This window comes from Tubulanus polymorphus, chromosome 9, assembly GCF_964204645.1.
Source record: "Tubulanus polymorphus chromosome 9, tnTubPoly1.2, whole genome shotgun sequence".
NCBI lineage: Eukaryota > Metazoa > Nemertea > Palaeonemertea > Tubulaniformes > Tubulanidae > Tubulanus > Tubulanus polymorphus.
Genome location: NC_134033.1, coordinates 5175051 through 5201852, shown reverse-complemented (window position 1 = coordinate 5201852; position 26802 = coordinate 5175051). Strand labels below are relative to the sequence as shown.

At 37.3% G+C, this 26802-nt stretch overlaps 1 long non-coding RNA gene across 1 annotated transcript; it reads left to right on the top strand.

Annotated features, from left to right (window-relative positions):
- The first annotated feature begins 23 nt into the window (after positions 1-23).
- Positions 24-26616, top strand: LOC141911424 (uncharacterized). Its single transcript, XR_012620043.1, has 3 exons — positions 24-58; positions 26218-26336; positions 26437-26616. It is a non-coding gene; the product is annotated as an uncharacterized LOC141911424 (long non-coding RNA).
- The last annotated feature ends 186 nt before the right edge of the window (positions 26617-26802 follow it).

Here is a 26802-nt window from a genome sequence, read left to right as displayed (position 1 = left end):
ATCTTCAAAAAATGAATAATATCTGACTGAAATCATCGTAAGCTGCACTCATGAACTGGTAAGTTGACATTTTAACTCTATGTTATCTAGGGAACTCGGGCTTAGGCTGATGTGTAAAACAGATGGATCCTCGTTACAGCAAACTCGAAATACCCTAACACTAATCTTGACTCAATCAACTTGCAACCAGTGATTTGCGCTGTGTTTGGCTCTAGGTGGTTTTTTTTTTTAGTAAAGGAAGCTTTAAATTCAATGGGCGCGATGGTTCTAAAATAACTACTATTTAAGTTAAAAATGGTAATTAAGAGGTGTCAAATAACTTATCTTTTGGATCAAGCGAACTATTGAATGATACCATCAAAAATATATCTTTTAGCTGTGAAATGGCGGTGTAGCCGAGAGTTTAAAGCGTCTCTCGGTTGCCAGGTCGTGGGTTCGAGCCCTGTTCATTGCCGTAGTGTAGTGTATGGGTTGTACGAAAGCTGTTCGGATATTCGGTCCTTCGGATATCTTGTTGTTCCAGTTTTACGTAGATACAACGTTGGATATCTGATAATACCTTAAAATATTTAACTTAAATCTATAATTTTAGAGACTTTATTCTCAAAATTTGACTAAACTACATTTTAAAAAGTCGACTAATCGCATCTGCCGAAAAGACGGTCACGCGGGCAGTTTCTCGACACTGTTTCGATGCCTCTCTGGTCGGTACCCGGGCTGCATTGATGAATCGGGTTGATGCGGAGTCTGGTGTCGCGCTTGCAGAATCTGCTTCGTGTGGAGACGCAGTCGGTGTTGCACGGAGTCCAAGGCGTCCATGGGGACATGTTGCCGAGTGAGCCCACTATATAGGACATAATAAAATTCCTGATTAGCTTATGTATAATGAGGCAATCTACTGTGGCAATCGAGGGTTCTACTTATGAAAAGTGAGAATTCACTAGATGTACCAGTGCGCAATAACTTCACAGGCAATGGAGGATAAGTGACAGATGTTAAGTATTGACATAAGATACTCTGGCAATAGAGGATTCCAATTGTGGCAAGTGAGGATCCACCAGGTGTCACTAGCGCGTAATGTAATATCATATCCTAAATTCTTTGCAGATTCGATTAAAATTCATCCATAATTCACTTTTCACCTAATTCAATAAGCGAACTGTAAACATATTGACGTATACGACTTCAAAAATACCAATCTGGGGTTATGTAGAAAAAGTATATGCCCGAACTTTGAGAAATCTGAATGGAGGCATTTCATTTCGACCGAATTTGTACGTCCTGGCGTTCGAGCTACCATCTACTGATTAGGGTAAAAACAGTTACAACTTACAGTTTTCAGAGCATCCATACAGTTGGTTGATACCAACAAGTTCCGCTACGCTCAATTCATCTAGTAAAAGAAAATAATTTTCTTTTTAACGAAATTTACAAATCGAAATATATGATGGCATATAATTTAAATCAGCTTCAGCAGAAATGGCAACGAATCGAATCGAATATGGATTTCGAAAATCGCATTTCGTTGTAGAAATGCATGAAGATGAGACATTCATGATAATGATATTGGCATCAATTAAGAAATTCCTTTATTAAATGCAAAATATAGATAGGCAATTGATGATAGGAACTTGAACAGAGCCATTAATGCCGTACAATCAGTATGAAAGTTCAGGCCCGTTGTGAAAAAAGGCAGATCAACGCTTTTAATCTATTTTTATTGCGTTTCGAATGACTATCGTTTAAGATGAATGTTAGTAAAGTACTCCTTACCTCTGGTGATGTAATCACGAGTAAGATGAACGTATTTGTCTACGTTCGGTTTGCTCTGCGCGTCAGTGAATCCTTCATGAAAAAAAAAAAAACAAAGAAAATCATTCTCTTGATGCCAACACGACGAGTCTTTATAACGTATGACCTGAATAGTCTTAGAATTACTCTTAACCCAGCTCCAACATAGGGCTAGATTAATGGAAGCTTGCTAAGCGCAGGTATGAAACCAAACTACTGCCTTCTCGACGTCGGCAGTTGATTAAGCTCAAGGGTTATTTCAGGGGCCAGCAATATTGGTCACCTCTCCCCATGAACATACTTCATAAGAATATGATAGCATACATGGTTCAGATGGGTCTTTGAAAGTCAGTGAAATGCTGACGATGGTCGCCTCGCTGGTGAGCTTTTCAGCATGATTTCTATCTTCAATTAGTCTTGTTTAATGGTTTAAACTACCTATATCCACTTCATATAGTGGTCGGTGACACCAGCAACTGGTTCAACGAGTGTCAATTATGGTATCGGAGTGACTCTGGAGCCAGTTCCAACTGAGCACTGAATTCACGAGAGCTTGCTAGGCGGGTAAACGAAATATAGACATCTCTCATTATGAACGTAATTGTGAAGAAAATACTAGCATACGTGGTGAAGAGGAGGTTTTGTAATTCATTGAAATGCCGACGATGGTTTTTTTTTCTAGTCAGCTTTTCTACGTAATTTCGATCTTCAAGTCAGTTTGTTAAATGATTTAAACTGCCCATATCAACTGATATTGGACTGTGACACCAAGTAACTGGTGGCGAAAATCGCGAAATTGGCCAACTGTGTCATGAGAGGCGTAGTTAAAATACGTGAGTCAAAACCTCTTCCCGACGACCTTAACGGTATACGGGAGCTTTTGTGAATATTTTGGTTTTCCTTTATTTGCGTTTGTGCCGCTTGTAGGAACTTTTTCATAACGGGTTAATTGGTCTTTTGAATGACAAAGTCAGATTGCAATGGATATATTATACAAATCATCCACTCCAGACCTACGAGTTTTAGTCGATGTAATTAAACGACTGTATGACAGCAATAGAGCTGATAAAGCTCAAGCGGACAGGTTTGACAAGTTCGATAGAAATTAGTTTATGAGGTCATGGCCTCGACGGAAACTATTGGAAAACGTCGTCAGCTGTCAGATGACTTCTACGACGGAAGAGCTTAAAATCAATAACTTGCTAAATAATTCGCTTGCCGTGGGTGCTTCATATGTCCACATTTATGAAATAATATTGCTTATCCTTATATCTATATTGATTTTTAAATCATTGATGAAAAATAGATTCACAGATTTCAAGCACCTACTATCTTGTAAACGTACCTAGCGCATGCGTAACGGCGTGAATGACGATTCCTTTGAACGCGCAGTCGGCTCCGAGTGAAACAACTTGGGCTCCTTCCTCGTCGGCTTTTCCCACATGAGTGGCGCATCTGAAAACAATGAATTGCATATCTCATTTAATCATATCTTTATTTTATGGCAACTACTAAATCATGCTTCGAATAACGATTTCATAGAAAAAATATTTGAAAAAAAGAATGAAGAATACGTTTAAACAAATTTCGTTTTAGATTTTATTGTTTTAATTAGCTAGTTCAACAGTTTCGGGGGTTATCATTATAACAATTTATAATAATTTTAATTCCACAACAAATTACAACATGTCATAAATAGATATTCGAGAATATACAAATATGAAATGTTTTAATATAATGTGGAGGAGATTAGATGAAGCCAATGAAGGCTTATTCGGCCTTTCAGTGTAAAGTTAAAGTTTATTTCTTATGCTTTTAACCCGGTGTTAAAACCTAACCGATTTTGTATAATCTAGAAAGCTAGTTTGTTCGTAGTTCGATAAACATGTTCTCGGAATTTAATGAAAACCTTGGAAAATTGTTTTTATCCAAATTGAAACCGGGCTTTATGAACTCGGATTCGTAGATTTAGGTAAGTTAACGAACCCGACTCCGTTGGAGAATTTCAACCAGCTCGAGTCCTTCTTTTTGCTACGTCGGAATTTCACGCAGGTTTTCTCTGTAAGTTCTTTCATTGTGGCCTTGATCATTTTCTTCACCTCTAGAAACACACAAAAATAAACGAAACGTTCGTTAACAAACGTCATCAGCCCAACGTGTATGAAGTGAATGAAGTGTTTAAGTTAAATCTCATATCCAAGGACTGGTCGTAAGTTGTTTGATTAATTGTAGAACCAAAATAATCTTTGACTGTTACATGACTTAAGTTGTAAGATTGACTATTGAACTGAAATGAGCTTAGGCTGGTCTTACGTTGTTAGATTTGTTAAAGAACCAGAAATGAGCTCAATTTACTGGTCCTGAGTTGTTAGATTGGATATCAAACTAAGATGAGCTTTAACCAAAAGTTGTTAGATTTGCCATAGAACCAAAATTTTAAGGTTAGGATGCTTTCACGTAGATTCGTGCGATTTAGGTTCGATACTAAAATGAGCTTAGGCCAGTTTGAAGTTGTAAGATTAGTCTAGGTCTTAGACTAGTCTCAAGTCGGAACCATTGAGTGGTCAACCGGCCCTAAACGTTTTAAATCGATACAATTTATTCTATCACATTGATTTGAAGGCTTAATATTCTGTTTCCTGAAATGCATTTCCTCGTAACTTCGTTGGTTCAGTTTAACTTAATTGTTGTTCCAGTTTAGGTAAAGAGTGAACTTACTTTTATCGAGAGAACTGTCGAATTGAAACGGGACGGAGCCCTTATTCCATAGTTGAGACTGAGAAACGTTGAATGAGCGTTCAGCTGATTTAATAAAATAGACAAATAATCGTTATGTACAAAGGCGGCTTTTCATGGTCCAAAATGGAAAATAGCCTCACGTTAGTCTCCTTCAAGTCCCGCTATGACATCACTATTCATAACATTCATAGGGGGATTTTATCGGGACAGACTTCGGTAAGCCGGCGGGTCGTTACCTCTAGTAAAATGCGCAGAAGCAACCAACTCAATAATGGCGATAGTCGCCACCGCTACCAGCAATATCGAAATACTAAACTTCATATTTGTGGAATTTATTAACTGAAATTAAACAACACCTTTTATTAAAAGCAGTTGTTAAGCAGCCGAGTGAGAATGGTTTCAAATTAAACTTGAAAATAGGTAGTTAACTGTCAATAAAGGTGAAATTAAAGTTTGAATTACGAGCTACATGGCATAGCAGCTTCATCAGAAAAATGAGCACAGTTCACGTTAAATATCGATACGCTTTTATAATCATGAATTTTCATCTGAATCGGAAATCCCAAGTAGTCGCTTGTCTGGCCAAAGCAGGAGAATTTATAAAAGTACAACGGTAGCAACTATATGCTTTTCCTAATTTTTATTTGGCAAATATCAAATTCTTAAAAATATCAAGTGAAAAATATCTCAAATATCAAGAGCTGGTACAGAATAGAACAATATCAATGCAAAGAGCTTGTTCTCAAATTTCAGATATTGTTGAATGACATTTTTGTATATTTTGATATTTTCTTACCTTGTTAAAATGTGAAGTCCTTCGAGTCTGGAGTACGAGATGATCGTGGTTAGATTTGACTGCGGTTTTATACAAAAATCCATCCATCCGAACAGCTGCATGGATATCCGGTAAATCAACTTCCGGTCATTCACGTGTACCGGCATCCGGTAATTTACTTCCGGTATGTAACGACTGCCTCGCGGCATTCTTTGTCTATCGAATCGATTTGCCTTACAGGGATAAACATCGAAACGAAATGTGTATATGTACCCTCTACATGACGTCATTATGTTGACAAATACGCCGCGGTACACCATGCCCGGCGGAAACCTTGACATCTGTCATCATTGATTTATATCGATTCAGTAAATGTGATGGCGACAGTGATCACGTGGTCAAAACTTTTGTACACGGTTTCAACTAGAAGCGGACTGCAGTTAATTTTAAAGTGTCCAATACCTAATACAAAACTGTTGGAAGGCGTGCATAGCACAGTGAAACTCATTTGTTTGATTCCAGCTTCATGAAACCATCAAAGTCCATTCAATTAGCATTCACATCGGACTGACCCAAGTGACATGAACTTGATGAATCAACTTTTATATCAATATATCTAATTTTCACATTTGTGTAGGTGTAGACGAAAAACAAGCTATCCAAAACATTAAATGACAAGCTATATGGACTAATCATATGGGCTATTTCTATTGATCTACTGGACCCAGTTCCACAGTTGTGAGTTAGAGTTAACTCTGAGTTAAAGTTAGTTCATTGGGTTACCTCAGAGTCAAATCTTAACTCGGAACTGTGGAACTGGACCCTGCAGGTCAGCACGATATCTTTCTTCGCACGAGACACGGGTTCGAACTCCGGTCAGTGTGCGTAATCTTACTGTCTGACTTCATTCGTTATAACCGTCTCTCCTGGTGGTTATGTATCCACTGTTCTAGGGATTTTCGGATCGGTATATTTGGTTAGTAACTGGTTCAGTTAACAGAAACCTCGCATAAGTCGGATCATTTGGGACCAGCAAAAAATCCTCCGAGTTAGGAACAAAATCCGACTTTGGGCAAGTAGAGTTTTTCACTTTCTTAGTTGAAAATCCGATATGGCCATAGAAAAACGTCACTGAATGGAATGAAAATAAAACATGAAAATGAATGAAACTCTTTTTTTATTTACTTTTTCAACATGATATTCTGGTTATGATGAAGCCTATTTTTAACATCTTAAAGAATAGTGTAATTAATAAATGATCCGACTATGAGACAATGATTTGAATGGATTTTATATTTTGGGATCACACTTTACACTACGACATATAGGCGAGTTTCCGACTAGTAAAATCCGACTATGGGACAGAAATTTAGTCGAAAATAAGAAGAAAAAAACGGGATCTCTGAATTTAAACGACTTGTCCGTTTATCCAACTTTTGCGGATCCGACTTATGCGAGGTTTACTGTAGATATTTATCATCGCCAGTCTTTCGGTGACATAAGGAATGTATGCCAGTGAATCATGTCGGACATGGGAGCTCATATTTAACTCTTTTCATTATGCCAATATTTCGAGATCACCACGGCTTAAGCCGGGCGCACACCTTTGCGATCGTGTCATCGTATCATCGCATGCGATGACACGATGACACGATGAAAATCGCATCATCCCCGCATACCTTTGCGCTTTTTTATGAGGACCTCGAGTTGGATTCAATCAAGTGACTGAGCCGCCATTTTGAACATCACGTGATTGCTTCATCCTTAATTCTGATTGGCTACTAAAAATTTTCGTTCGGAACATCGACAGCGTAGCCCGCACACCTTTACGATAATCATCGCACGGTAAAATCGCATGCGAAAATATCAAACAAGTTTGATTTGTTGCGATGAAGCGATGATGCGATGAAATCGGCTCCGGATGCCACCGCATACCTTTTACGACGATGCGATAAAACCATGCGATGAAGCGATCATCCGAGCAATCGCAAAGGTATGCGCCGGGCTTAAGATTCCACTGAAATTAATTCCGCAAGAAAATGTGTAACATTGACCTGGTTCAATCTCTTTTGGGAATAGATAGCCTCAAGTTATGTTTCACAAATTTACTTAAGATCATAAATGACGTCTACATAAAAACATTTATTGACGGTTTGTTCATTTGAAACCAGACTCTGACAGTTTTGATAATTCTTTAGATGATAGTTTACAATAGTAATATACAGTACGGTACGTATTAATCGGACTAAATTGTTATCACCATAAAAAGCATTCGTGTCAATATCAGCAAAAATATAAGTTTTAACACATTGGAAAATTTGATTTATGTTTTACATATAACAAAAAAGTAAGGAAAAAGTGTATTGCGTGTGGGTCCAGTGCCATGACATAGCCCGAAGGCCTGGCGCTTGATCCACCATCAAAAACCGTCCCTTGAAATGCAGAAAAAATAGAAATAAATAAGGACCAATTATTGAGCCTTGGTGAACTCCAGTTATAAGGGTATACTATATGAATTTATCATCGTAATTGTTTTCTAATTTTCAAAATAATTTTCAAACCTTTAAGCGGAAAGTCTCTTTACTCCATAAGTAAATTTAAGTTTTCAATTTAAACTAAATTTCGTGATAGACTGTATCAAACGCCTTTGATAAATCTCATAGAATATGATATCGCAATGTTGATTTCAACGTGCCACGGATTGGATGAATTCGATGTATTTTTTCACGAATAAACACGTTGATAACGTGCAGAAATGTCATAAGATTCACTAGATAAGGCATGGTTTGCAAGTTTTGATAACGTGAATAAATGTGTAAATCAGATCGATTAGGCAAAAAAAATATATTCCTTTCCTGGTTAGGCCCTTCTGCAAACAATGATGCAGTGATGCGTTTTCTTTTTTTATTGTTCCTACATTTGACTATCGGGTATGATGAATTAGTCGATAGGAACAAGTCCGAACGGACGTATAGAAGCCGGCCCTTTCAAAATTCATATCGATATCAACACGCTTGTTTTCATTCGCAATCAGACAATAGCGCGAATTTCGGAGCCGATTTTTGTTTCAGAAAAAAAAATTTCGACGCGTGGTTCTAGGTCGACGTGCGCGCTGACCAGAAACAGAATACATTTCTCATTTCATTGTTTTCAATCTAAACCAAGTAAACAAGGCTCCTTCCTCGACGATTTTTCTAGAAATGAATGGATATTTTCTACTGATTTTCTACGACAAATTTTCATCAGAAATATTCACGAATTTCTCGTCCCAGTAAAAGATATACGATGAAATTTACCACATAGTTACAAACATGAAATTGTGTGAAAAATTTCGAATAGAAAATCTGTCTGTTCCTGTGAGACTGGTAGAAATGCACTAATAGTTGCAGATGGAAGGGTAAATATTGCAAATGCGAGTGAAACTATTACACGCATTATTGTTGTACGTTTTGCCTTCGTAGTTTACTGATCAGAAGACACCGATTTTTGAACCTTTGAACAACTGAATTATGAATTATGATAAAAGACATTGACGTAATGATCAAAGTTAACGATAGATGAACGTCGTTTAGGATTATGTTGTAAAGTATCATTTGGTCAAATAATTCATAGCAACATCCGAATAACCGGTTTGAGAAATGCATCGAAAAAACTTGACCCAGGACATCAAGAATGCAGTACTTTAATCAACAGGCTTAACGAGGTTATATTCGTATTACTAGGCTACTGGGACTACTATTTTGACTTCATCATGCATATGAATAGATATATTAGAATATATTTGACTGATAGGTCTAAGTCTATTATATCGATTTGTATTTTCGAAGCATTCAATCAAAAGCGATATTGCTGTACTGACGACGACGACATTTTACAAAAACACGGTCAAGACAATGCAAAGATTATCCATCAACCGACGCAACATTGTTGTCAGACCCGTTGCTGATGCTCGTCACTAGTCGACCTAAGCCCGTCTTACTGTTTCTGTAGAATCGTTTTCGTTATTCGTTTGTGGTTTTGGTGGCTTGACTCGAATTGAATTTCTCCCGGCACATATCGAACACTCGTTTGTTGACGATGAAAGCCAAGAAAACTAGAAAACCTTGAGACGAGTTCAACAAATTGAAGAAATACCAGAGATAATCGTTATTTACGAACGACGCTACGAACCCGACCACCCACGTGACCCCGGTCACTAGAGCCATCCGGTAGAAAATGAATGTGGTCGTCCTCTTCTGTTTGGCGTTAGATGATGAAGTGGACATCGCGGAAAATGACCGGTGAATGCGGTAAACTGTAGCTACGAATAGAATTATACTGACCAGATCGATAATACCGATCGGTAGAACGAACGCCATCAATAGGGAGAAACTGGAACTAAACCAACAAGTAACGGGGCTTCCGTAAACCGCACCGGAGTACTGATTGGTATCGGTGTTGTGTAGGACGATACAGGGTCCGACAATGAGGAATGGAGAGAGCCAAATTGATAGTAGATAGTACAGTAACGTCTTAGGAGAATCGACCAGTTTAAGAACAGCAGAAAATGTAGTGAACATGTGAATAGAAACAGCGGCCATCGAAGCGAAAACAACCATCCAAATATAGTGTTTAACAGCGGCCATCGACACGCATAGTAATCGATTATCAACGCCGATCAGGCTGGAAATATGCAGAGTTTGAGCCACGGCGAGAGTTATACAGAGATTGACGATGAGTTTACCGGGAAGAGTTCGCAGATCGGGAACATTCAAATAGATTACCACCGTTATCAGGAGACCGACGACGGACAGGCAGCTACAGGTAAAGGTAATCAGGAAATCGCGATCGGAAAATAACGAACTGACCGTTATTTTGAATTTTGAATTGTTTTGTCGTCTGCAAACCATTAGTCCCGTACTGGAATACACTCGCACACAGTCGGTGATTTTGGTGGAACATTTACTTGATTTTACAAATTTCGTTTTCCCGTTGTCGGTGGTGATTTGAAAAATTCTGTAATATTTGAAAGACGGGTTGGACTGGGCTAGAAATAAGCTACTTCCGGTCATATCACTTCCTACGTCTGGCTCTGAATCGATGAGGTCACACCGAGTATTCTTAGTCAAACTCGTAGTCGACAACTCGTAACCGGAAATGGTCATCCGACTGCCATCTTTACCGAACATACACGTGATCATCGTATGGTATTCGCGCGCAATCGTTTCGATGTTGACGTCACCGATATACTCTGCATAACTGGTAACGGTGAAATCTCGTCTGTATAATGATGAATCATTGAGTATAGATGACAAACTTCCTATTTCTGCGATCTTGAATTTATCGACATCGCCGCAGCCGATCACTATGAAATACGACAAGTCATAACTCAATGTTTCCATACCTAATCGCTGTGTTTCATTAAACGTGATAAACAAAGAGAATTGAACGCCTACGGATATTCTAGGCCATTCGTTCCGAACAAGCCGGCAGACGGCGTTGTCTTCACCGGTATCAAGAAGTTGGTATCCCCGTAAACAGCCGTATCCGCGACATCTACGCGTCTCCTGGTCGAATATTTCGTTCGTTTCCGAGCAGAGAAACTCTTTCGGCGTCCAGGAGATGACGGGCATTCCCGCAGTTCGGAATTCTACGCCGTTCGCGAGACTGAAATCGAGTAAGATGTTTAAACCGAATGTTTTCTGGTCAGTTTGATTACGTTCACAAACTATGCTTGATTCGTTTAAACCGCTGTCACTCAGTTCACATTTCATACAGTAATAATTACGGTATCTTTTCACCCGCCCACCGACTACAGCTGATATCGGGTTGAAAACCCGTCTGCATTTAGACCTTAAGTCCCGATGGACTGACTCGTTGCACTGTGACGTGGCGGGTATGCTATTGCGCATGCACGGCTGTAATACCGATCGAATATCCCCTTGATGCTCGTAAAATAAACGACAATCTTCGGGCAGCCGAACTTTCGCGACATCGTCGCTTGAAGACGCATTGCGCACGCTACTGATGACGTCATCGATTCGTGTGGTGGTAGTGCACTGCAGTACGAGTCTAGCCGGTTTGTATTGAGTGTCGTTGAACCCGTGACACATTGCGCAATACATATTCTTAAACGGAAGCCAGTCGTCGATGTAGACAGGTATCGTAGTTGCTAGATTACGGGACGGCGATTCGCAATAGCGACGCACGTCTGAATTCAAGTCGAAATCACTCGGACATCGACTGATCGCTATAAAACCTTTTGACTGATACGTCTCGATTCCGATTCCGTATATACAGTCGGTCCATTGAATTTGTCGCGTCGTTTTGTTTCGTCTCAATTCGTCCGCGTCGCTTCTTATGACGCACTTTCCAATCAGGTCACAACAGTTGTTAAACAGTCCGCAAGTACATAAATCAGACAAACAACCCGTGACTGGACAAACTCGAACTAAATCACCATCTTTATCTATCCTTTCTGATGCCACTTTGTAATCTCCGATCAATTGGTTGTTTTTGATGTCGCCGCTTCCGGGGATTTTACGGTCAGGCATCCCACGTGAGTTACCCGTTATCCCAGATTCGGGAAACGATCTACTCGGCATTCCAGATTCTGGAAAGCGTCTATTTCGCATTGCAGGTTCCCGAAATCTCTGGGACGCGATGAAATAATCTGAAACAATTAATGACAACAATTAGTTTAATTTCGACAAAACAGAAGCGGGTCGTCGTTTTCTCCCTGTCAACTACTCGTATCGATAAGTGACGTTAGATCGTAATCTGCACGTTCACGATTTTGATCGCCTTCAGCACACGTCATTTTCTTCTTTGTAAAAGTTATGTCAAATATAACTTCATCAAAATATTGAAATCCCCTGTTACCCTTTAAGGATTTGAACCGTAGAATGTGGCCTTTTACAGTTACGGGTCCTTTTTTATTATATATCTAGAGCACGGATCCAGCAGCCGGAATCGCATTAAAAACATCGTATCGAAAAAAAGATTTTTATCGCTCTTTCTTCGATATTTTTTTTTCAGAAAAAACCCATTTTTGATATTTTCTTCTTAATTTTCAATCTAGTGTAAGCAGTAAAGTTCATTTGTTTCTCCTATTTTGAAGTCAATTCAACGCAATTCTTACTCCTTTCAATTTAGTTTCTTTTATTTTGGAAATTATCGGATAACATGTCATTTTCATTTTCAAACGCTTTTGATGTAAAATTTTTTAATTTTGAAATTATATTTTCCCTTTCTCGCATCCATGTTTTCTATTTAAATTAAGCCTTACTCCAGTAATCAAAAAGACCGAATCATTGGCAATAACCTGATACCATTTTATCACGGATGGTTGAATAGTTTTTTTCCTTATGTATAAACATGAGACAATAACGATCTTTACTTCTAAGTAATCATGATTACTTAACTTGTAAGACACGAATGTCTAAACCTAACTTAACATTGAGCAAACTTTCTGTTCATCTGACTTATGTCAGTAAGTTCCTATTTACTCAATGGAGAACTGGTCCGCTCGAAAGTTAATAACGGCCCTGCATCGGACTATTTTTTTCGCTCCAATTGACGACGGTTATTTATCAGTTTTTTTTTCATAGGAAGGTAACGTGTACTTGCAATACGAACTCTCTTTGCAAGGAAAAAACTCATCTTTAAACCGTCCATTTCCATCCAACGTTCAGATATCGCATGGATATGTACTAACTTTTTAGCTGCTTTGTAGTGTTCTAGTACTGCATTAATGGACATTTCTACCTATGACTGCATACGTGTGGCAATTCAGTTCTAAAATTGACTGGACCAATTAAGAGCGGACTTTTCGCAAATATGAACGCTTGGTCCGTGCGAAATTCGAACAAACTAGTTTCACAAACGTTCTGCAGTATTAGAACGCAAACGTGTTTGATATCTATACATTATTTCCTCCTCGGAAGAGTCTGAGAAAATAGTTAAATTCGACTTACCGGTACAAACGATCAGAAGAAGAAACCGATTCACGAATAGTCGGTCCAACATCTTAACCCGATATAGAAATGATACAACTCGATGGCAAACCGTTAATGAGATCGAAAAGAACGACTCTAATTATTTTATACGGTTAGATATCGTCGCTTTCAACCATCTCAGGACATCGTGTTCGGTAAGAACGAGACATCCGGATGAAAAATAATATTGCTAATAACCGCCGCGATGTCTGTCTAAAAGTTGAAATGAAATTGAGTGAAAATGGAACTAGAGATGAATTGAGCGGATACGGTTACAGTCACTGTTACAGTTAGTGATTTTAATAACTAGACTTTCGATCAAACTTCGATGATATATGCTACATGATAATAATAATAATAATGATAATGATAATAATAATGATATTAATAATAATAATGATAATAATGGTAATAATGGTAAAGATGGTGATGGTGATGGTGGTGATGGTGGTTACGGTGGTGATGATGGTGAGGGTGGTGATAATGGTGATAATGGTAATAATGGTAATGGTAATAATGGTAATAATAGTAATAATAGAAATAATAGTAACAATAGTTATGATAGTAATAATAGTAATGATAGTAATAATAATAATAACAATGATAATAACAATTATAATAATGACAGTAATAATAATATTATGTCTTATAGGCCGCGCTCCGTATAGATTTCCGCACGGTTTACGAATATACAAGACTATCAAAGCGAATTTGAACAGTCAATTAAAATATTAGTTACTCGGTATGGTTTATTGCTAATAGTATGTGCTGTGATCACATATTTTCTACATCGTCAATTTTTCTTTGCTTTCATTGATTTTTTTGTGTATACATATGCGTACTATGTTCATAATGAGCGAAATTTATTATGTAACGGTGAGTGCCGTCGAAGTATTACTATCACGCTTCAATTCCACTAGCAGATGGCCAGTCATGCACATCCTGAGTTTATCGTAGGTTCAAGTAGTAAATATTATAAGGATTTAACGCAATTATCAAAGTTTGGATTATCAAACTTCTCCTTGTTTCATCTAAATATAAGGAGTTTTAATAAGAATTTTGAGAATTTGCAATTATATTTACACTCCCTCTGTTTCAATTTTGGGATCTTAGCTTTTACTGAAACGTGGACTAAACTTCAACATGACAACAAGTCAATGTATAATTTGCCTGATTATGAGTCGATTTTCATAAGTAGACAGGATACACGTGGTGGTGGAATAGCGATGTTTGTCCACAACACCATTAAATTTAGGATACTGGATGATTTTACATGTGTAAATGACACATTCGAAAGTTTATTTATAGAAATCCAATTACCACATAATATGTCAAAACATATTGTTGGCACTATCTATCGACCGCCTGATGCAAGTGTCAATAACTTTAATACTGATTTTCTACCACTCTTAGAAAACTTAACTAGAACAGGGCGTAAGTGCTTCATTTTGGGCGATTTCAATATAAATCTTTTCAACGCCGACTCTCATAAACCGACTGGAGATTTTATTTTTAATATGCTTTCAACTGGTTTTACGAATTTAATAGATAAGTCAACACGAGTAACCGACAGATCTTCTACTCTTATTGACAATATATATTCAAACTGTTATTCTAGTTTCGATGCAATTTCAGGGATTCTGATCTATGATATATCTGACCACTTTCCAATTTTTGCAATTATGCCGGAAATCAAAGTCAACCATACATCAACTAGGACAGTTAGTTATCGAAAAATGTCAGATCATGATATCGCTCGATTTAAACGAAAGCTAATTGCACATGATTGGACTCATGTGTTTAATATTCATGATGCTAATGTTGCCTATAACTCTTTTTATGATGTATTCTATAAATACTACACGCAATGTTTCCCTATAATCAATAGAAAGTTTTCGATATATAGGGACAAGAAACACGGATGGTTTTCTAACGGTTTATTGATTTCTTTGAAAAAGAAGGATTCTCTTTATAGAAGATACCTGTCTAGTAAACTTCAAACTGATAGAGATATCTACAATAGATATAGAAACGTTTTTAATACTTGTATCAAAAAGGCTAAAACGCTTCACTATAACTCTATGTTAAACAATGCGAGAGATCCCAAGGAAACCTGGAAAATAATTAATGACCTAATTAATAGAAAATCATCAAATTCTAAATATCCTGATGTTTTTGAACAGAATGGTGTTATGTACAAAAATAATGTTAGTATAGCCAATGAATTTAATAAGTGTTTTGCACAAGCGGGTCCAAATCTAGCCAATGATATTTTACCTACTAACAAAACATTTTTTTCTTTTCTGGGTCCGCCACAACAAAATAATATCTTTTTCTCTCCCACAGATTCTTTGGAAATTGAAAATATTGTTTCAAAATTTAAAAATAGTAATAACACTGGTCATGATGGTATCAATCAAAAGATCCTTAAGAGAGTAATTGACGCTATATCTCGGCCGTTAGCTCATATTTTAAATCTAAGTTTGATTAATGGACAAGTACCTGAATCCTTCAAAATATCTAAGATATTACCTTCGTTCAAATCTGGAGATGTTTCACATTTTTCAAACTACAGACCAATATCAATACTCCCATGTATTTCCAAGATCTTAGAAAAAGTAGTTTACAAAAGAGTTATAAGTTTTTTGGACAAGTATAAAATACTATCTCCATGTCAATTTGGATTTAGAAAAGACCATTCCACCAACATGGCTATTACTGTTATCATAGATAAAATTATCAATAACTTAGACAATGGCAAATCAACTATAGGAATATTTTTAGACCTTTCGCGTGCATTTGATACAGTGAATCATGAAATTCTATTGTCTAAACTTTGCCATTATGGCATCAGAGGTACGCCATTACTCTGGTTTAGAAACTATCTTTCAAACCGTTTTCAGACTGTTCTTTTTAAAGAGACTACTAGCACTAGCTATCCTGTATTCTGTGGAGTGCCTCAAGGATCTATTTTGGGGCCGATCCTTTTCTTATTATATATAAATGACCTTGCAAACGCATCAAGCATTTTTAATCTTATCATGTTTGCTGATGATGCTAATGTATTCACTTCTCATATCAATATTAATGAGTTAACTATAATAGTAAATACAGAACTACACAAACTGAATATCTGGTTTCGGGCAAATAGGCTTTCATTGAATTTGAAAAAGACTCATTTCATGTTTTTCAGTCGTGCTAAACATAAACACTCAATTTCTATCAAAATCAACAATATGTCTATATCACAAGTCTCGACAACAAAATTTCTAGGCGTTCAAGTTGACGACCAGCTTACTTGGAAGTCACACATTAATAGCATCTGTACTAAACTATCACGGTTCATTGGTATAATGGGTAGACTTTATGGAATTTTGTCAAAAACAACTTTACTGCAGTTGTATTATTCTTTCATTTATTGCCATCTCACCTATTGTAATATTGTATGGGGTAATACTTATCCTTCAAACTTAAGAAAGCTGGAACTTCTCCAGAAGAAAGCGGTCCGCATTATCTTTAAAACCGATTTTAGAGCCCATACCTCACCATTATTAAAGTCTGCAAAAATTCTTAAATTGGCAGATATAAACAATTTTCAAATTGGACAATTCATGTATCTATATGTCAATAACAAGTTACCTGAGATGTTCAATAATTTTTTTAAGACGAATGACGTTGGATACAACACTAGAAACAGCAACAACATCCGCCCTGACTCATTCAAATCAAATCTAAAAGGTTTCTCAATAAAAGTCAACGGTCCAAATATTTGGAATATTATGAATGATTCAATTAAAAACTCCCCTTCTATTGAAAGTTTCAAAAATCGAACAAAAAACCATTTACTTTCTCATTATTAATCGTTACAGTTTATTCATGAAGATAATAATAATGATAATTATGTATAAGGTGCAATGACCTTCTCAAATGGTACTTACTTACGCTCATATGATGTATGTATAACCTTGGAATAAACTCCAAGGTATAACTTTATGTATTTATATGTATACATTTTTGTGTGTGTGTGTGTGTCTATTTGTAAATGTGTGTGAATATATGTGTGTGGTTTTCTTATATGTGGTGGGTGTTTTGGTGTGTGCGTGTGTGCTGCTTGCTTGCGAGTGTGTGTGCGTGTGTGTGTGTTTGTGTGTATCGTGCGTATTTCATCTCTATTTGTTCCTTTTGGGGTGCCTGATATTACAAGCTCTGCTTTCCTCTGGTTGCCCTGCTGTTATTTTACATCAGTTTATATATATTTTGTATGAACCAAATTAATCATCTATTGTAATTTTGTCTGGTATCTATTTATTGATGTAAATTATTCAGGAAATAAATAAATGAAATATTGCCTAAAGAAAAATGTTTTTCAGCTCAGTCATAAAAGTAACTACATCATTACAGGATCCTATTGTAAAATGTTCAAGGTCGACATGATGAAATGGAAAATCAATTTCTGTTAGGGTCTCCTTGTGAGGCGTTTAAAAAGGAACTACATACACTTTAGACGTCAGAACGTCTAGAGAGGCATTTCTAAACGAAATCGAACTTTAAACATCAAAAATATTATCAGCGCACTAGGAATGGACTTTCCTAGATGAGCTAGAGCCCATCCATAGCCGTGACTTTTAAATCAATGGTTTCGTTTCGTCAATAAGCACGACCGATATACGTAATCGACTGTGTTCGGATTCGGGTTTATGGACTTTCAATTTAGAATTTAATGTCGAACTTATAGCGAATAAAAACTTAAATGCTTAAGGTGCGAATTATCTCATGATGCTGCAGGATATATAATGTAAAATGTGACCATAGCATTAGATATATTGCACCAGAAATAAACTAAACGCAATTCGGCAGCGACATTTTACATCTTTTGCAAAATAATTGCACATGATTATAAACACGATATATTGCAACACGTCTAAATTTAGAAACCGCGGTAATAACAGCGAAACCGAGAACAGATGAAAGTTTCACAAATACGAGACTGGCGCCAGTTTGAGGGGAGATTTTTTTTAAACAAAATAATTGGACTCGATCAATTCGTCAACTTTTCACTTGGCGAATTCGGCATTGCCTTGTAGATTGTACTCTTCTGAGAATTGTCTGGCAATAAGTTACTTAACGTTGTTTCTAAAGCGTGGATTGTGTTCAATATGCAGCGAATGAAAGCGTTGTTCGTAGTTTTAGTGATCGCTTGCGGAGACTGTATATTTACGCGGGCTGATCGCGCAAACTTGAATAAAACCATAGATCAAATTATTCACGATGTAACTTTGACTAATTCAACCTGTCCAAGAGGTTGGGTCACTATTCTTGGACAATGTTATAAAATACTAACCGACTGGAAAAACAATCGAGGTTTGAATATTCGGAGAGCTATGGAAATGTGCCACAGCATTCGCGCCGAAATAGTAAGAATCGCCTCAAATAGAGGAAGCGATATGAAAGATTTGATCAGTAGATTTCAATATCGACATAAATATGGCGCCATACTGACAATGGACCACGACGGATTCAAAGTTATCCAACCACTTGTAGCCAGAAATGAAATTACTTATATTCAATCAGTTAAATGGTTATTGAAACCTTTCGATGATACAAAAGATAAAGTGTATTCCGTGTTGTGTACCTTTAATGTAACTGGTGAAGAGTTAGCTTCTATAAGCGGTTGTAAATCATGACAGTTTGAATGTACCGATCAAAGATGTATCAGCGACCATCGCGTATGTGATACCAGACGCGACTGTCATCACGGTGAAGATGAACTCAATTGTACGGATATCAATTTGCACAGTCAGTTCCGCTGTAACGATGGGCAGGTTCTATCGATTAGCGTTTTCTGTGACTTTATGAGAGATTGCGTCGACGGCTCGGATGAGAACTCGTGCTATCATCCACCGTGTTTATCTACGCAATATCGCTGTTCCAATCACCAATGCATCGATAGTTATAAACGATGTGACGGACTAGCCAATTGTAAAGACGGTTCCGATGAGATTGGATGCATTGGCGAACTTTGTCAGGGGTTCTCGTGCGCGGACGGTGAATGTATTAGTTCTCAGTTGTATCGGGATGGTGTCGTGGATTGTAGCGGAAGTCTCGAAGAAGTCGAATTGGTCACTTATATGACAGTGAATCCCGAGGTTTACTGTAATAATGACAATCACTGTACGTCTCGTTTCACAGATCTGTGTAAGGAATCGGATGAACAAAGATGTTCAATTCTCCTCGCTGTTATTCCCGTCACGAAAGATGTATATTAGAAATGATGCCGATTGGTTTCCCGGTATGTAGAAATCTTGAACATATTCTCACGTGTAATGACTTTGAATGCGCTGCTGGTACTGTAAAATGTCCGGCATCTTACTGTATACCAATCAGACACGTTTGTGACGGTCGATCCGATTGTCCTAATTCAGAAGATGAACGAAACTGCGAGACTTGGTCGTGTCCGGGAATGTTTAAATGTGGTCAGGAAAATCGATGTATTCCGTAATCTGAAGTTTGCGACGGTGTCGTAAATTGTAAACATAACTCAGATGACGAGTCATATTGTAAGGTCACCTGTCCCGAACGTTGTCATTGTCGGGGTCATTTCATCGATTGTGAAAATGCTGTCTTATCAGATATTACTAGTCGTTTTATAGAATCAACTCGGGTTTTGATTTTGTCGAATAACCGAGTCGTATTTAACGAGTCGACGTTCAACTCTTTCATTTATCTTCGTTTTCTCGATATTTCGGGTGCTAATTTGTCTTACATCGTTCCCAACGCGTTTTCTAATTTAAACCATTATCATTATCTGCTAATACATTCGCAGGTTTGATCGGTTTAAAAGAACTATATCTTATCGGAAATCCGCTGCAACATTTAGAAGACGGTAGTTTCCGAGGTCTGACGTCACTTACTGTTCTCGATCTTCACGGACTTTCTATATCGTTTCTCGGTGAATATGCATTTAAAGGTTTATCCGCATTACAGTCGTTAAATATCAGCAATAACAGAATCCATTATATTTCGAATATCGCTTTTTACGGATTGGTTGGACTTGAAATTCTAGACTTTGTAAAAAATTCCGAAGTGATATCCGTACAAAGAAACGTTTTTGGCGATCTTACATCACTGAAATACCTCGCTTCTGATGCTTACAAATTTTGCTGCATGGCATCGAATGTTGATCGATGTCTTCCCGAAGCTGATCAATTTTCGACCTGCTCTGACCTGATGGGTAACACTGTACTGAGGGCCATCATCTGGATGATCGCATCTTTCAGTTTTCTCGCTAACAGTATCGTTATTATGTTTCGCGTTCAAGCTTTGCGGATGTAATCCTCCGGAACACGTAACACATCTTCAAATTAATATCCTCATCATAAATATTGCCGGTTGCGATTTTCTGATGTCGGTCTATTTGTTTTTGATTGCAGGAGCTGATCCCGTGTTCAAAGGCGTTTATTATCTGAATTCTGAAACCTGGACGGATAGCTCATTATGTCGTCTAGCCGGGGTTATTGTCACAATTTCGTGCGAAGGCTCCTTAACTTTTCTCTTAATTCTAACGCGTAAGAGATCGTCAACCCGTTTTCTAGAAGTCCGATTATAACTCCGAAATACTTTATCGGTATTTGCTGCATTTGTTGGCTCGTTATAAGCACAGTTTCTATTCTACCGCTGTCATCGTCGTCTTACTTCGGAGACAATTTTTACGGTACAACCGGAGTTTGTTTGCCTATGAATTTACTGACGATCGACATCAATGGCTGGCACTATTCGTTCGCTATTTTTGCCTTGGTCAATGCGGTCATATTGGCTACGATAATGACGACGTACGCTCAGATGTATAGACTCGTATCTGGAAGTAGGTCGGGCTCGGGTAGAGCCGATCCTACCGAACTGGTTTTAGCTCGAAGGAGTTTAGTAATCAATCTTTGTAATTTATTTTGCTGGCTACCGATAATAATCGTTCAGTTTTGCGCCGTATTTTCGGTCGAGATACCGAACCAGGTGGCAGCTTGGCTGGCCGTTCTATTTTTACCGATCAACTCGTCTCTTAATCCGCTTCTTTATACAATACTAACTATCGATATGAAATCTATTCGTGAACGCAATAAACGACGATTAGGATTGACATCATCTAAATAGATAAAAGCTTTACACGAACGAGCCAATGTATATTTTTGCCGACCCATGGAAACCCTAAAACGTGGTTGAATTTGTTTGGATCGAAAAACATGTGATAAAATTACAGTTATCGCATTATTACCACGACTATAATAGAAAGTTTTTAATTACTTGGAGTCCGTATGGATCCGACAACCAGAATTCTGCAAAATGCATATCGAGTCAAAAAAATGTTCATCTCAATTTCCAGCCTCATGATTTGCAATAATTTCATTTTCAATTTTCCCACTATTTGATGAAAATCGATCTAGATTTTCACCCTTTTTCGATTGTTTTTTTGCAGTCCTTTTGAGCTTTTTTTTTGTGGAAAAAAAATTAAAAATTAAAAGAGAAATTCACCTTTCTTTTTTTCCTGTCTATAATTTTTTTGATAGATTTTTATTTTCGCCCTCCGACTTTTTCTTTGAAATCCGTGATCTAAAATGGCCTAAGTACCATTTGTTTGGCTTTTTGCCAACTCTAATCCGTAACTTCATGGAAGTGGTAGTAATTTTACTGAAGTAACTCGGGATAAAACTCCACAATCATTTTCATCAGAGAAAACCGGTTGAGCGTACTCTGAATGTTTGTTCAAACGAATAAGTTCCCTTGCGAAGTATACAATTACAATTAGTTTATTGCTCCACAGAAATTTACATTTGCACAGAGCACAAAAACAGCTTCACGCATGATATACGTATTCAGGTAGTTTACAAAATTCATACAAACACAGTTTGAATGAAATACATGAATACTTATCAATCAATTAACAATAGTTTAAGGCGGACGTTGGCAGTAATAATAATATAATGATACATTTTATTTCCACTAAATATTAAAATATATCATTATACATAGAAATGAAGTTAAATGAAATATTTAATATAAGTTAAAGAAACTTTGACCCTTGCTGTATATAGCGAGACAGGTTACAGAGCTGTTTGCCCTTAGAATTCAATAATTGTATCAATTTGAAGGCACTTGGTCTTATTCTAAAGTATGGTTTATATATATTTGATGGTAGTAATTTCACAGCTAGACGCTATGGCCCGTATTGTCCTGGTTCATACTGCGGTCGATCTGTCGTCAGCCTGATTACATCAGGTGGACCGGTTACTGTAGTAGCATACGCTTATTACTATAACAATCAGTTGACAGTTGGTAGCTCATATCGTAATTTTGCTCCTACTGGTTGTGATGGTTATGTTCTACAGGAAGAAAAATGTCAGATCAAAATGAACCGTCCAATGGTCCAATTCTTAGGCGTTGTGTTCAATTAAAGTAATCAACCGTTTAATCGCCCGACACTTCAATATATGATGAATATACGTATTTCGATAGGATAGAAATTAGCCGGTACAAAAATGGTCATAACCCGATGAAAAAAATTAGTTAATCCATGTTTCTATCTATCGGGGACGCTGTTTTTTTAAAATTGTTTATCGATAATAGCTGTTTCTACCGCGATAGATGACGTACCTCGCGCCGGAAATAACGTTGCAATGCATAACTGCAGTTGATCGAGGAATTTTCGAAAATAGCTCTTTCTCGCAAAACGATGATACACAATAATCACAACGCTTTACATTAGGCAGGTTACGTTTATTGATAACAATCGTAATGAATTTTCAAAATACCAAATTAGCACCGACGCCCCACTCCCCTTCCCGACCCTTCGAATCCGTCACCATCACACACGAGTTTCCCTTGAAAAATAGATGTTGAAACAATACAACAATACAGTTCTTAAATACCCGAATAGAACATGAGATCATCAAAAAGACGGCAATTTCGTAGGAGAAAAGCAAAATCATTACAGGACGTTTGGAAAACTCTAATCTGCTTTTTTTCATTCAAATTTTCTGACAAATTTCCGGCTGACATGTTGAAAAGGGTGCAATCAAGAATTGGCATTGTTTGTTGGATAGCCAAACGTGGAATATGGATGATAAGATTGAAAGCCAGTATTATGCATATCCAAAAGATTTAAAACGAAATGCATCTATTGAGAATCGATTTAGAAAATTAGAATACATGAAGTTTCGTACTTTCTCTTGAGATAGGTCGTAAACTGACGTTATCGATTTGAATAAACGCTACGTTATATTACGCTGTAAATGCCATTAGAATAGGCACATTGAAATGTAAATGTAAAATCCATTATTAGACTATTCACAAGTGTCTGAATCTAGACTGATCTCGATTGATGATTTCATCAGTGGCTTGTTGCCATTTATCAACCTGCAATTAGATCCGTATTATATAAACGAAATTTGACGATGTTATTTTGTCGTTTGATGACGAACAAATAACCTTCACGATTCATAAGACATTTCAAACCGCAGTGAGTTTCAGACGCTGTTCTTGTAACTGGTTCTAGTGGATTGATATCAGATGACGGCAGATTCTTTGACGCAGTATCAATCACAAAATCTACAAAATATTCGCCAACAAAGTTACGATATTGAAACCATTGACTTTACAGGAAAAATCGGATCATTTTAATATTAAAGTAGGGATTGAATCAGCTTTAGTTTGATTTGATTTGTTTTGATTTGTTGGGCGTCCTTTCCAAACCCACCACACACCTTTCGGGAAGGAAACAGGTGTTTGATTTTGAAATCGGAAATCGAAGCACGGATATGTTTTGTTTGATTGGCGGTCGAAATTACAGCATTTTTTTATTCTATCTTAGTTTTTACAGGGCATAATATTAAAACAACGGGAACTCATTAATTCTAAAGTTTGTTCTCTTGAAACAGGATAATAGGATCAATATATCCGGAATAGAAGCTTTGACCAAAAAGCCAGAGATTTTTCCTAAATCCAAAGACGAGTTTCTGACATTGTCTCAATCGATTCAATTAAGCCTTAAGATGATAAATGCTTTTGCGATAAAATTTGACGCGATAAACGCACCTCCAATTGTCTCGTTCCAAGTTGAAAAGTCGCCAAATTTATATCGACATATCGAGATATACATCGCTGCAAGTCGACTCCAAAAAGTAACTGATTGAAAAACCGATGATTAAAAACAATGAAAACAATAAAAACTATCAATGAATAGCGTCAAATTGTATCATTAATATACGTCGACTAGATTCGCCATGTGTCTTTACGCTCAGTACTTTTTAACAATATGCCAAATGATGAATTTTACGAAATGCACGTATATGTGAATTTATAATATTCATGTATCCAGAATGGTTTAAGTTCGCTGAATTATGAAATTGGTTTTGTCCGGTAATTTCGTTTAAAACGCTTTCATTTTACATGGTTTAATTGCATCCAACTAGAATCTGGTCTGGGGTATTGAACATAACCATTCAACTAGTTGATGATATATTGCAAACTGTTTTACGATTCATGTTCGGTTTCAGTGAAAAGTAAATCGATTGCAAACCGTTCTAACGTTGTATTTTGTTCGAATTCAGTTTTTTCGGTTCCAGTTATAGACGATGGAAAATTCGAATGGTGAAAGTATTTGAAATAATGTCAAAACGTATCGTTTTGGTGTGTACTGGTTGAATATATATATATATATATATATATATATATATATATATATATATATATATATATATATATATATATATATATTATAAAGATATTGAGATATTGTTAAGATATTGAGGTTGGAATGCTAGACGTATCGGCCCCACTCCGCGCGGTGGCGCCACCCCGCGGGATTTACGCGAAGCAGCAGAACACCAGAACACAAACACGGCCATTCTCTCAATTTTCAATGATAGAAATCGTGTGTGTATTTCAATTATTTCGGCTGTTAGGGTTTTAAGGCACAATATAAGTTGATGATGTGATATGGCGATGTTAATTAATGATAATTCCGCAGTGAAGCTAGTCACGAACGGTGCCGATTGAGTGTACAGCTGCCAAAAACACTGAAATGTGCGTAGTTGCGTAACTATTTGCAGTGAATTGCAGACGAAACAAGAAGCCTTTACGGCCGTTTAAAAAAAAAATTATACCAATCGCAATTGTAAAATAAAAATGAGATAGAACCGAAGTTAAAATTCTGGCCATTTCTAAAATGTTATTGATTATTATTACTAATTTTTAGTCAGTGCGGAACGTTTAGTTTTCCAACAATAATGAGGGGTGGTAGGTAGTCATGCACTTCAAGTCATCATTTATTACACGTTACTTCCGTGTTGTTGAAAATCTCGCGAGTCCTGGACTAAACCCCAATGAACAATGTGATCTGTGTGCTGGCCACCAAAATGCACACAGATCACACTACACTACCCATTACACACTCCAGTACCCACAGCTTTCATATATCCATCCAAATATTTAGTGGCTTTCTTCCTGGATAGTACCAGTCTGGTATTATCCAGCATTGCTACGTAGTAGTCTCACAGTGCATTTACACTGTCCAATGAACCGTGTTAGGACACAAGTTCACATTGTGTCATGTCATTGTTCTCGGTCTTTGAAATCATGTAATACGCGTTCGAATTGAATTGAACAAGTTTCGAGGATTAATTCTTTAACATTCGTTGAATTCACCACACACGCGCATACATACACAGTCCGCGCGGGCGGTTAGGTGGGATGAATCTTGAGAGGGATTTGCAAATCTACTGAATTTTTAAACCAAATCGAATGAGAACAACGAATTAGGCCCACCAGTTTCAAAAGAGATTAACGAATCTACCGTTCGAAGGTAGGCTTCGAGAATTCGCATTCCCTTATAAACCGGCGATCTTAAAAACTTAAAATCATAATGCAATTGTTTGTTTTTTTTTTCAGATTAGTCATTGTTCACTCAATACCGCATTGCTGCTTGTATCGCGTGGCTGAATAAACCAACACCGTTGACGCCAGACCTTTCGAATAATCCGCCATGCTTCACACAGTACAACTTGGTGGTGAGTAGATTTGGTATTGTTTAATGCTGGACCCCAAAGCACATGTATAGAGTTATTATTAAAATATAATCATGGTGATCGTTGGTTGTATCGTTTTCAGATGAGCTCATCTTCACCGGAACCGGGTCGCTGTCAATAGAGCGGATTAAACCGACAAATGTACAGTGTACTGTGGACCTCGCTTCCCCTCGGGCCTGATTGCTGTCGATGCCTGCCGACTAAACCCATCTGGTCCGACAGGTCTTTGCTCTGATTATCATATCTTCCAAGGAAAGCATAACTGGTCGAAATTATCCATGAAGTTCCGCCCATGAATTAGTGAGTACAAATTTTAATCTTGTATAGGATATTTAGTTTGGGTCGGGATTAAGCATCATCACACAGAAGGACCCTCGGTACAGCAAACTCGGATACAGTAGACCCATAATAACCTCTTAAATCGAAATGTGTGTGGTCATTGCATAGT